The sequence below is a fragment of the Rhinolophus hipposideros genome (assembly GCF_964194185.1).
Source record: "Rhinolophus hipposideros genome assembly, chromosome: 13".
NCBI classification, from domain to species: Eukaryota; Metazoa; Chordata; class Mammalia; order Chiroptera; family Rhinolophidae; genus Rhinolophus; species Rhinolophus hipposideros.
The window spans coordinates 48,715,754-48,728,859 of record NC_138059.1 but is presented as its reverse complement, the minus strand read 5'-3'; the positions used below and the strand labels follow the sequence as shown (position 1 = coordinate 48,728,859).

Genomic DNA, 13,106 nt, shown 5'->3' with positions numbered 1-13,106 from the left:
ATACTGCTCCATGGGGCCAGCCACCACACAGCAGCTTGTAAGCTGTAGTCGTGGTAAATCCTCAGATCCAGTCAGCTTGAGGGTCAATCACACCCATTGATGTGCCAACAGCAGTGAAAGCTCAACTGCAACAGGAGTGTACACACAACCCATACAAAGGACAATCCTGGAGCACCCAGCTCAAGTGACAAGAGACAATGTGTCACTGGGTGCTACAGGACACCTATTATATAAGACTACCCTGCCAAGACTGAAAGATGTAGGAGATCTACCTACTACATAGAAACAAACACAGAAAAGAAACTACAATGAATAGATAAACAAGCATATCCCAAATGAGAGAACAAAGGAAAACTACAAGAAAAGAAATACATGAAATAGAGGCAATCCCTCTACCAGTTACAGAGTTCAAAACACTGATAATAAGGACGTTCAAGGAACTTTGTGAAAACTTCAGCAAAGAGATTGTAAACATTACGAAAGGACATAGAAACTATAATAAAGAACCAGGGAGAAATAAAGAATGAAATAACTTAAATAAAAAAATAAACTAGAAGGAATCAACAGCATATTAGATTAAGCAGAGGATCAAATCAGCAATTTGGAAGACAAGGCAGCAGAAAACACATAATCAAAACAACAAAAAGAAAAAAAAAAAAAAGGACAACATCAAGCACAACAACATTCACATTACAGGGACGCCAGAAGGAAAAGAGAGAGTAAGTGATTGGGAACCTACCGGAAGAAATAATGACTGTAAACTTCCTTAACCTGTCAAAGAAAACAGACATGCGAGTCTAGGAAGTACAGAGTCCTAAACAAGCCAACACCAAGAAATACCATAAATGCCAAAGATTAAAGACAAAGAGAGAATCTTAAAAATAGCAGAGAAAGGCAGTTAGTTAACTAGAAGGGAGTATTGTGTCCATAAAACTGTCAGCTGATTTGTCAACAATAACTTTGCAGGTCATAAGGATTGGCACAAAATATTCAAAGTGATTAAAAGCTAGGAACTACAGCCAAGACTATTCTACCCAGTAAAATTGAAGGAGACATAAAAGCTTCCCAGATAAGAAAAAGCTAAAGAGTTCATCTCCACCATAGCAGTATTATATGAAGTGTTAAAAAGACTTCTTTAAGGAGAAAGGAGAAAAAGATAAAATACAAATAAAAGTAATGAAATAGAAATAATTACTTACCTATCAATAATTACCTCAAATGTAAATGGATTAAATGCTCCAATCAAAAGATGTAAGATAGATGAGTGGATAAGAAAAGAAGACCCATACATATGCTGTCTATAAAAGACCCACTTCAGATCAAAACACACACAGAATGAAAGAAAAGGGATAGAAAGGATATTTCAAGAATATGGAAAGGAAAAAAAAAAAAACTGGGGTAGCAATACTTATATTAGGGAAAAAAAACAGACTTTAAAACAAAGGTTATAAGAGACAAAATAGGACATTTCATAATGATAAAGGGATCAAAGCAACAAGAAAATGTAACCCTTGTAAACACTTATGCACTCAACAGTCATTTATGCACTCAACCTAAATGTATAAAACAAATACTGACAGGCATAAAGGTATAGATTGACAGTCATAAAGGACATTAACACCCAACTGAAACATTGTCAAATATTACAGAAAGAAAATCAACAAGGAAAGAGTGGCCTTAAATAACATAGATGGATTTAATTGATATTTTTTTTATCCCAAAGCAGCAGAAGATACATTCTTTTTAGGAGCACATGGAACATTTCTGAGATACAGTACATTCTTGGCCATGAACAAGTTTGTGTAAATTTACGAAGATTGAAATCATACCAAGCATCTTCTCTGACCACAATGGTCTGACTCCAAATCAATTACAAGGAAAAAAAAAAGGAAACACACACAAATACATGGAGTCTAAATAACATGGTACTAAACAATAATGCTAACAATAAGATCAAGAAAGAAGTCAAAAGATATTTTGAGACAAATAAAATGAAAACAAAATGGTCCAATATCTATGGGACATAGCAAATGTCATCTTAAGAAAGAAATACACAGCAATAGAGGCGTACATCAAAAAACAAGAAAAATCTCAAATAAAATATCTACCATTACACTTAAAGGAAGTAGAAAAAAAACACACAAACAAAGCCCAAAGTGAGTAGAAGGACGGGAATAATAAATATTAGTGTGGAAATAAATAAAATAGAGTCTAAAGAAACAATACAAATGATCAGTGAAACAAAGAGCTACTTCTTTGAAAAGATAATCAAAATTGATAAACCTTGAACCAGATGCATCAAGAAAAAAGAGAGAGGAACCAAATAATTAAAATTAGAAATAAAATAGGAGAAATGACAACTGACACCACAGAAATACAAAACATTATAAGCAAATACAATGAACCATTATATGTGAACAAAATAGACAATCTAGAAGAAATGGATAGATTCCTAAAAACGTACAGTCTTCCAAGACTGAATCAAGAAGAAACAAAAAATATAAACAGACCTATTACTACTAATAAAATTGAATTAGTAATAGAAAAAACTCCCAAAAAACAAAAGTCCTGGATCAGATGGCTTCACAGGTGAATTGAACCTAACATTCAAAGAAGAATTAAAATCTATTCTTCTCAAACAATTCCAAAAGAATTTAAGAGGAATGTCTCCCAAGCTCATTCTACAAAGCTACCATTATCCTGATTTCACAAACAAACAAAGACATTACAAACAAGAAAATTACAGGCCAATATCCCTGGTGAACATAGATGTAAAAATCCTCGACAAAACATTAGCAAACCAAATTCAACAATACATTAAAATTATCATACACCATGATCAGGTGGGATGCATTCTTGGCTTAATGTTTGGCTTAATATCTGTAAATTAATTATTGTGATATACCACATACAAATGAAAGATAAAAATCATATGATTTTTATCAATAGATGCAGAAAAAGCATTTGACAAAATCCAGCATCCATTTATGATAAAAACTCTCAGCAAAGTAGGAATAGAGGGAATATGCCTCAACATAATAAAGGCTATATATGACAAACCCACAGCTAATATACTTAATGGGGAAAAGCTATTCCTTAAAATAAGGAACAAGACAAAGATGTTCAGTTTCACCACTTCTATTCAACATACTATTGAAGTCCTATCCACAGCAAACAGACCAAAAAAGAAAGAAATAAAGAAAGAGAGAGAGAGAGAGAGAGAGAGAGAGAGAGAGAGAGAGAGAGAGAGAGAGAGAGAGAAAGAAAGAAAGAAAGAAAGAAAGAAAGAAAGAAAGAAAGAAAGAAAGAAAGAAAGAAAGAAAGAAAGAAAGAAAGAAAGAAAGAAAAGAAAGAAGGAAAGAAAGAGAAAAAGAAAAGAAAGGTATCCAGATTGGAAAGGGAGAAGTAAAACTATTATTTGCAGAATACATGATGATATAGAGAGAATGTTAAAGATTCATAAAAAAAAATGTTAGAATTGATAAATGAATTCAATAAAGTAGAAGGATACAAAATGAATATTCAGAAATCGGTTTCACTTTAATATACCAATAACAAACTATCAGAAAGGGAAATAGAAAAAACAGCCCCACTTACAATTGCATCAAGAAAATATAAAATACCTAGAAATTAATCTAAACAAGGAGATAAAAGGCCTATACTCAGAAAATTATAAGACTTTGAAGAAAGAAACTGAAGGAGATACAAATAAATAGAAGCATATACCAGTCTCATGATAGGAAGAATTAATACTGTTAAAGTGCCCATATTATCCAAAGCAATATATAGATTCAATGCAATCTGTACCAAAATGCCAGTGACAACTTTAACAAACTAGAACAAATAATCCTAAAATTTATGTGGAACAACAAAACCCAAATAATCACAGCAATCTTGAAAAAGAGCAACAAAGTCAGAGATACCACTCTACCTGATATCAAATTATATTACAAGGCCATTGTAATCAAAATGGCATGGGACTAGCATAAAAACAGACACATAGATAAATGGAACAGAATGAAGAGTCCAAAAATAAGCTCAGGTTTATATAGACAATAAATCTATGACAATGGAGGCAAGAATACACAGTGGGTAAAGACAGTCTGTTCAATACATAGTGCTGGGAAAACTGGACCAATATATGCAAAAAGATGAAACTAGAACACCTCTTTATACCACATATAAAAATAAATTTAAAATAGATTAAAGACTTAAATGTAACACTAAAATTATAAAACTCTGAGAAAACATAGACAGTAAACTCTCTTATATTATTCTCAGTAATATTTTTTTCTGATGTAGTTCTTCCCTCAAGGGAAACAAAAGAAAAAAGAAACAAATGGGACACTCAAACTAAAAAGGTTTTGCACAGCAAAGGAAACCATCAACAAAATGAAAAGAGAACATATTGAATGGGAGGAGATATTTGCCAATGATACATTTGATAAGTGGTCAATATACAAAATTTATAAAGAACTCAAACAACTCAACAAAATAATAATAATAACAATAATAATAATAATAATAATAATAATAATAAACTAAAATAGAACAATCCAACTAAAAAATAGGCAGAGTATTTGAATAGACATTTTTCCAAGGAGGACATACACATCGCTAATAGACATATGAAAAGATGCTCAATGTCACTGTTCATCAGAGAAGTGCAAATTAAAACCTCCATGAGATATCACCTTACACCTGTCAGAATGGCTATCAATAAATCAATAAACAAGTGTTGGTGACAATACAGAGAAAAGGGAAACCTCATGCACTGTTGGTGAGAATGTAAATTTGTGCAGCCCCTGTGGAAAATGGTTTGGAGTTTTCTCAAAAAATTGAAAATAGAACTACCTTATGACCCAGCAATTCCACCTCTGGGTATTTATCCGAAGAAATCCCAAACACTAATTTGAAAAGATATATACACCTCTTTGTTCACGGGAGCACTACTTACAATAGCCAAGAAACGGAAGCAACCTAAGTGTCCATCAATAGATGAGTAGATAAAGAACATATGGTACATATGTTCAATGGAATACTACTCAACCATAGAACAAAATGAAATCTTACCATTAGCAGCAACATGGACGGATCTATTTGGTATTATGCTAAGTGAAATAAGTCAAACAAAGAAATCCAAATACCATGATTTTATTTATATATAAAATCTAAAAAACAAAATAAATGAAAAAAAAAAAAAACAAAACAGAAATAGACTAATAAACACAGAGAATAAACTGATGGTTACCACATGGGAGGGGCATTCAGGAATTGGATGAAAAAAGTGAAGGGATTAGAAACTAGTATAAAATAATATTGAATGCACAATTCTGTCATACTTGAAACCTATGTGACTTTACTAACCATTGTCACCTCATTAAACACTAATTCAGAAAAGCATTGAACATGAATTATAATTGGAAAAAATAATAAATTAAAAAATAAAATCCATTGTGTCTGATATTATTGTAGTCATTTAAGTTTCATTTGATTTACTGCTTCTTCGGTGGTATATCGTTTTCTATCCTGTGAATTTCAATCTGTTTATTTTTCTGAATCTTAATCATGCCTTTTATAAACCACATGTAGTTGAACATTTTAATGCATTCTGCCAATCTCTGCCTTAAACTGGGACATTTAATCTCTTTGTATCTAATGCAATTACTGTAAATGGAGAATATTTGTCTGTCATTTTGCTCATGGTTTACCATGTTTATTGGATTTTTTTTCTCTCCATTTGTTGAGTCCTGCTTTCTTTTCTGTTAGAGATTATCTAATGCAGATTTTTTATTCTCTTTTGCTTCTTTATTTTATCATTTTATTTTTGCTGTCATTAACTAAGAGGATTACAGTTAACAACTCAAATCAATCTATTTCTTATTAATAATAACTAAATTCAATTATTTAGATGAGACTTTGCTTCAGTATGCCCCTGCTCACTATTTTTTGTCATACGAAGTATACCTTTTTTACATTTTAAGACATCAATACAGTTTTCTGAGGTTCTGTTCATTTTTCATTACTTCATTTTCTCCTGCTCAGAGTAGATCATCTTTATTGGTCTATACTCAAGATTGTTGATTCTTTCTTCTGCCAACTCCAATCTTGTTTAGCCCCTCTAGTAAGTGTTTAATTTCAATTAGTGAGTATTTCAATTATATATTTTCTATTTTTATATATAATCTCTGTTTCTTTATTGGTATTTTTTATTTGGTAAGACACCATTGTGCCACTTTCCTTAATTCTTTGACATGCTTTTCTCTAGTAATTTGAATGTATTTATATAGCTAATTTGAAATCTTTGTATACTACATCCAAAATCTAAGCCCAGGTAGAAGTATATTCTGTTGATTGGCATTTTTCCTGTTTATATACATACTCAGAGACCAAAACTAACAACATAGGATGGTCTGAACATAAAAATTCCTAACTATTTAAAAGCAAGTCATGGCCAGTAGTCACATTTTTAGCCTGTAGCTTCCTCTGACAAAGGTCAATCTTTACCTTAAGTGAGCCTGTCTATTTTATTTTTACAACTAAGATAACACACTCTTTGAATGTCAGAGTAATCCCTTTTTTCCAACCCCTCAGAGTACAACCTGCCATACCAGAGCAGGAAACTACAGTCCCTCATTGTTGTTCTTATCCCCTGATTACTATCTCTATGTGCTGTAAAATGCTATTAACTATCCAGTACCCACCAATGTAAAAGAAGTATCCATCTCTCCAATTTACTTTTTATCTAATCCCAGAGATTTCCCCACTTTGCTGTCTCCCACCCCCTTATTCTACCACCAATGGATTTCATGTAATCCTCCTACTTAGATTCTAATGTATAAAGTAAGTTGCAAAACCGCCATTTTCTTGAGCATTTTCTCAATCCATTGAAATTTTGCTTCCTGGAAATTGTTGTCAGTTTGGCTCAAATAAACTCTTATAAACTTTCTCTTAGGCTGGATATTTTTTCATTGACATTGCTATTTCTTTGTTTTGCAGTTTTCTGCACTAACTCTACAGATTTTGCATTCCCAGTAGTGTGTGGCCACTAATTTGTGTGTGTGTGTGTGTGTGTGTGTGTGTGTGTGTGTGTTTGTGTGTGTGTGTGTGTTTAACATTTATTAAGTAAAACTTTCCACTGGTCATGTCTGGGTCAGCCAACTGTGGTCAGACAATTTCATTAAATGTGTTGCCTTTATATCTGTTACCTTTTGCCCAGGGAATTTGCTTATGAAGGTACATTTTCCTATATTAGGCCATTCCCAAAACAAACTTCACTTTAATCTCCTGCTTGTTATGATCTCAAGCTGTCAGAGTGAGTAACTCCTGCCTTTTCCTTTATCCTGTCTTTTGTAAACACGCATACAGCCTTGAATATGCACATATGAATTTAGATCCCCAAGAATATGTCAGAAGTTTTCCTAAATTGTCAATCATTATCTAATTTTCCAAGATTTTCTTTTAAATTCTAGGTTAGGATTTTATTTACTCCAATTTAAATCTCAGCCTTAGGTATTTTGAGATGTTGCTAACAGCTTGCTATTATTAGGTCCCATTGTTTTTTCCCCTCCCGCTGCTTAGCTAAACTCTGAGTCAAATAGCCACACACTCAATATAGAGAATTCCCAGGGAGTTGCAAATTCAACCAAATTATTGATTCTGCTCTCACTGAGGTCAAGCCTCTCCATTTTCTGCCATGCTGTTGGCTTTGCTACAAAGCCACTGATCTGGAAAAGGAGAGGTTTTTAATATCTTCAAGTAAAAAATTTAAGACATACCCCATTATCTTACTGAGTGAGATCCAGCGCAGACAATTTTCAGTCTGTTCTGTAACTTTGGTTATTTTTTCATTTTTGTTAATTTGGCTAATTCTAGAATGTTTTTAAATGAGTGTTTTATCTCAGTTGCTTTGCTTGTATTTTCAGTTTTAGAGGGATTCCACTGGATGATTTAACTTTTGTTTTATTTTTGGATTTTGAAATTTTGGTAATATGATTTAGGTTTTTTTGTTTTTTTGTTTGTTTATTTGCCTGTTTGTTCAAAGTAATCAGAGCTCAGATTTCCCCTTGAATATGAAAACTCAAGTACATATTCAGTTTGGGGGATTTTTTTGTAATTTAAAATTTTTGTCTCCTTCATTTCCTACTCATTTTAAATGCTAGTTATTTAGCAGTACATTCATGGAACTGTCTTTCATTTTTTATTTTCTATATTTTTTCTACTTTATCTTTAGAGAAACAGCTATAGTTTTCACCTTTAGATGTTTCTATTCTGCTGTGGAGTTTTTATTTCAATTCTGATATTTATATTTCATAAAATCCCTAATTATTCTGGTTCATAAGAGAGTTTTTAAAAATTGGCTGCAAGTTTTTCTAAGCACTATGAGGAGGTTGATATATATTCTGCTTAAGGGAGATTGTCTTTGATGATTATTGAAGATGAGAAATATTGTCCCTAAAGATAGCTGGAAATTTTTCTAATGGAGTAGGGAATGCTATCCCTTCTAGAGATCCGTGGGGCACTCAGAGATTGATCCACATTCACAGCTGAAACATTAGAGTAAATCCTTTCTTATGTCCACCTTAGCACAGCTCATGAGAAAGGAGGGATTGACTAACCCATTAAACTCAAAGATAGTTTTCAAATAACTATCATGACAATTGCACAAGTGTCCACCCTCATTCCCCAGTACTTCAGACTGTATACATGGATAACTTCCCGAATAAAGGTCAATCACTTGAATTTGTTTCATGGTCTTCTCTTGCATCTAGTGTCATGGGTTCTTCTGTGAATTAATCTTATTTTAATGCCAATGGCACAAATTATTTTTGTACTTTTTCTCTACCTATAACTTTCTGCCAATTCTAGGATATTTTTGAACATTAACAGAAGTACATTGGTATTCTCAATCTTCTGAGAATAGCACATGTACTTTTATTCTTATAACAACCATGGAATTTATTAATCTCCATCTTATATAAGAGGATGCCGAGGCTGAGTTTAGTAACTTATCCCACATAAAAGACATTCATATGTTAAACCCAGAGCTTAGAGCTTATTAACTATTAAGCTCATATTCTTACCCTTTTAATAAAAGGGCAGCATTTTATTATAAAAATTAGATAAACAACAAATGATACATAAAGATAAACTGCAATAAATGAATTTTAAAATTTCAGTAACTGACATTTATTTAGTATTGATTTATTTATTTAAAGCTAGGACAAGTAAGGTAATACTTATTGTCTCCATATATTTACTCACCAAAGGGTTCTTTACGTTTAACCTAAAAATAATCTTTCATATATTAATGATTATAAGAAAATATTCATAAGTGGTTCTCCAAGATCATACAGGATTTATAACATACCTGTAAAAGTACACTGAGACCTCTTACCACATAGCTTTGAAAACATTTATCAAAATACTGTAAGTAGAAGTCATCATCATTTTGATCTCTTTAATCTCAATCTAAGTTGTAAGAAAGCTGATATTTTTAGGTTTGGTCAATTTTTCATTAAATACATATGGAATTTTATGTCATTGGTTTTTAATGAAAATATGTTTAGTGTTTCTTCTTTTTTATTAGCTACTTCAGGAAATAATACCAGAAATATGATGATAAACATTGTTTTTGTTAAACATTTGTTCATAACAGCTCAGTTGCATCAAGTGATTTCATGCTTTGGATCCCTAAGAATGGGGTCAAAATTGTATATATACAACTTACTTTCTTAGAAAACAATATTTTTTAATATAGACTAAAATATAGTGATCTAACTTGCTGGTTATTTTTGTCATTTTACTAAGATTATTTTATACTAAAGTTAAGTTTACTTAGTCTGCTTTTAGATTATACAATTAAAAGTATATAATTACAAATTATTTAAACAGCTATAAATTCAAGGCACTGTCCAATAAAACAATGGGTGAGAAATTTGGAAACAGAGAGAGACAACATTGCACAAATACAACATATTGCAAATTGCTTAATCATGCTTATGTCTGCAATTTACTTCAAAATGTGTCAACATTTTGATGAATTAATGGATAAATAGTGAAGTGGATAGACAGATATGTGACAAAGAAGTATAATGAAATATCAATGGTGAAATTTTTATTTGTTATAAAAAATTTTTATAACAAAATGTTGAGAAAAGTGTTTACAATTCACTGTAAAGTAATGATCTAATATGTTTTAACATATTTTTATTTTATGTCTGCAAACAAATTCACAAATACTGTTAAATCCATATAGCTTTATTTTTGTTTCTGATGCCTTGGTAACTGCCTTTAATTTCCCCAGAAGTCAGTTCCTTATATGTGATAAATAACATATTTCTATAGTGTTTCATTTCTGTTGAAGGAAAGTATAAATGAAACCAAAATATAAAAAAATAAACAAAAGTAAACAACAGATAATCAGAATAAACAATTCAGCATGCATTTATTATACATAAAGAAATGCCAAATACTTCTACAAATCTTCTAATACAGATTCACAACATGTACTTCATAGTCCATTCAGATTACGACTACTTAGTTAATTTGTTTGCCTAAGTGGAAAAAAAAAATAAAAGATTGGAGAGAGTGACTAAATAATGATACCAGGAAATATTAACTAAAACAGAGACAGTTATTACTTGTGCATTCCCAGGCAAGCATGCCTTAGGAATACTATATTGTAAGATACATTCTTTGTGTTTAAAAGTTTTTGATCTAGAGGATAAGGCACACTGATGAAATAATTGCCAGGAAGGATGGTCACCAATGTTATGGTATATATAAATTTAGAGTAGTTATATAATATAATCTATAAAAGTAGTTCTTGTCTCTGTAAAGTTTATGGCTCTAAACTTGAAAATTTTAAATGAGGGAAGGACAGCAGATTTATATATATTTAATAATTATCTTTACTGACTTCTCTTCTAATAATAATAACTATTTTTTCTAATATTTCCTCAGTTTTTATGCTAGTTCCTTTAAAAATGAAATCTTTCATTAGTGATTTATTGAGTGTCTTCCATATGCTGGAAACAGGGGGTATTTATTCTTTAAATTTTTCCTGCAAGGTAGCAGTGGTAATTTACTGGTAAATACCCCAGGTAATAAAGCGAAAGAAGAAATTTTAGCTCAAAGCTACCTGTTTATAATTTTCTTTTGACTGTATCATGTTACCTACCCCCTCATTTAAAAATAGTAATGTTCTGAGACGAAAAAAATGGCAGCGTGAGGTGAGGCTCTGTAACTCTCCCCTGGAATTTACAACGAATCGGACAACAATAACTCCACAAAAAACTCCTTGCACAGCAGACAGGCAAGACTAAGAGGCCGACTACTGAATTCACCTCCAGGTGGGTGAATCGCGCGAGCGGGGGAGGAGGGAGAGGAGAAGTGCGGAGACGGAGCCGCGCGGGCGCAGGACACAGACCTAGCTCAGTGCTTGGAGCCCGCTGCGCCCAGATCTTCCGCAACTGCGGGAGAGGGAAGGACTCGGACTGCTAGGGCTCCGCTTACGGCCCACAGGGCTGAGGGGGCAGCATATAAAACCGATGAACCCAACGCTCGCTCACGGCAGACCTCGGAGCAAAGACTGAGGGAAGAGGGCTGAAATCGGTGGTTTAAGCCCTCACTGCCGAGCGGAGAACGGAAGCCTTAGGCACGGAGACTAGCCGCCCCCTCCCTACCCTCCCAGAGCTCGCCCCGCCCCCACCTGCCCTGTGCTAGAAGCGATAAAGTAGCAGTGTCGGATCAAAGGACAGAATATTTGCTGCTCTGAGAACTGTGGACCGCAGACACAGATTCGCAGCTCAACTAGTTCCGGCAAAGGGGAGGGAGCTGTGGAAGCAGGACTGGCTGTGGTGGTGGTCGCCGCCATTGCTCTGGGCCACCTCTCACAACTCACCCCGCCCCTGGCCCCACCTATCTGGGCGGATCCCTGCAAGAGTAAACAGAACTGCTGAAACAAACGGGCTCTGAATCTGGTGCAGAAAGAGCTTTGGAACTCCAAAAGCTCTTCGCATACCTATCAACCTGTTGCAGAAGACACTCCTGTAGATGTCTAGGAAGAGAAATAGTAAATCAGTGATTGCCATGAATAACCAAGGCAACAAGATAGCTCAGAAAGAAAGTGAAAAGTCTCCAGAAAAGGAACTTAGAGATATGGACCTTTGTGATTTAAATGACAGAGAATTCAAGATCCCAATTCTGAAAAAACTGAACGAGATGCAAGAAAACACAGAAAGGCAGTTTAATGAACTCAGAAACACAATCAAAGAACACCGTGAGCATTTTACAAAAGAGATTGAAATCTTGAAAAAGAACCAAATAGAATTTCTGGAGATTAAGAACTCAATAGAGGAAATTAACAATAAAATATCCAGCTTAGGTAGTAGAGTTGACCAGATGGAGGAAAGAATCAGTGACATCGAAGATAGGAACCTGAAATTTACACAGAGGGAAGAAGAAAGAGACTTGAGACTTACAAGAAATGAAAGAACTCTACAAGAACTTTCTGACTCCATCAGAAAGAACAATATAAGAATAATGGGTATACCAGAAGGAGAAGAAAGAGGGAAGGGAACAGAGAATATATTCAAACAAATTGTCGATGGGAACTTCCCAAACTTGTGGACAGAACTGGATCCTCGAATCCAAGAAGCAAATAGAACACCTAATTACCTCAATCTAAACAGGCCTTCACCAAGGCACATTGTATTGAAGCTGTCTAAAATCAATGATAAAGAAAGAATCCTCAAGGCAGCCAGGGAAAAGAAGACGGTAACTTACAAAGGAAAGCCCATTAGATTATCATCAGATTTTTCAGCAGAAACTCTACAAGCTGGGAGGGAATGGAACCAAATATTCAAACTATTGAAAGAGAGAAATCATGAGCCAAGAATAATATATCCAGCAAAGATCTCCTTTAGATATGAAGGAGGAATAAAGACCTTTCCAGACATCCAGAAGCTGAGGGAATTTTCTAATACACGACCTGCACTACAAGAAATACTAAAGGAGGCTATTAGAACACCATCAACAGGGACAACTTGTGGCAACCGAAACATAAAAAGGGGGAGCGTAAAGGCCTGAACTGGAATATGGGA

At 33.6% G+C, this 13,106-nt stretch overlaps 1 protein-coding gene across 7 annotated transcripts in view; it reads right to left on the bottom strand.

Moving 5' to 3' along the window:
• SNTG1 (syntrophin gamma 1) overlaps positions 1-13,106 on the bottom strand; it is an 894,682-nt gene that overhangs the window by 32,111 nt on the left and 849,465 nt on the right. The window lies entirely within an intron of this gene.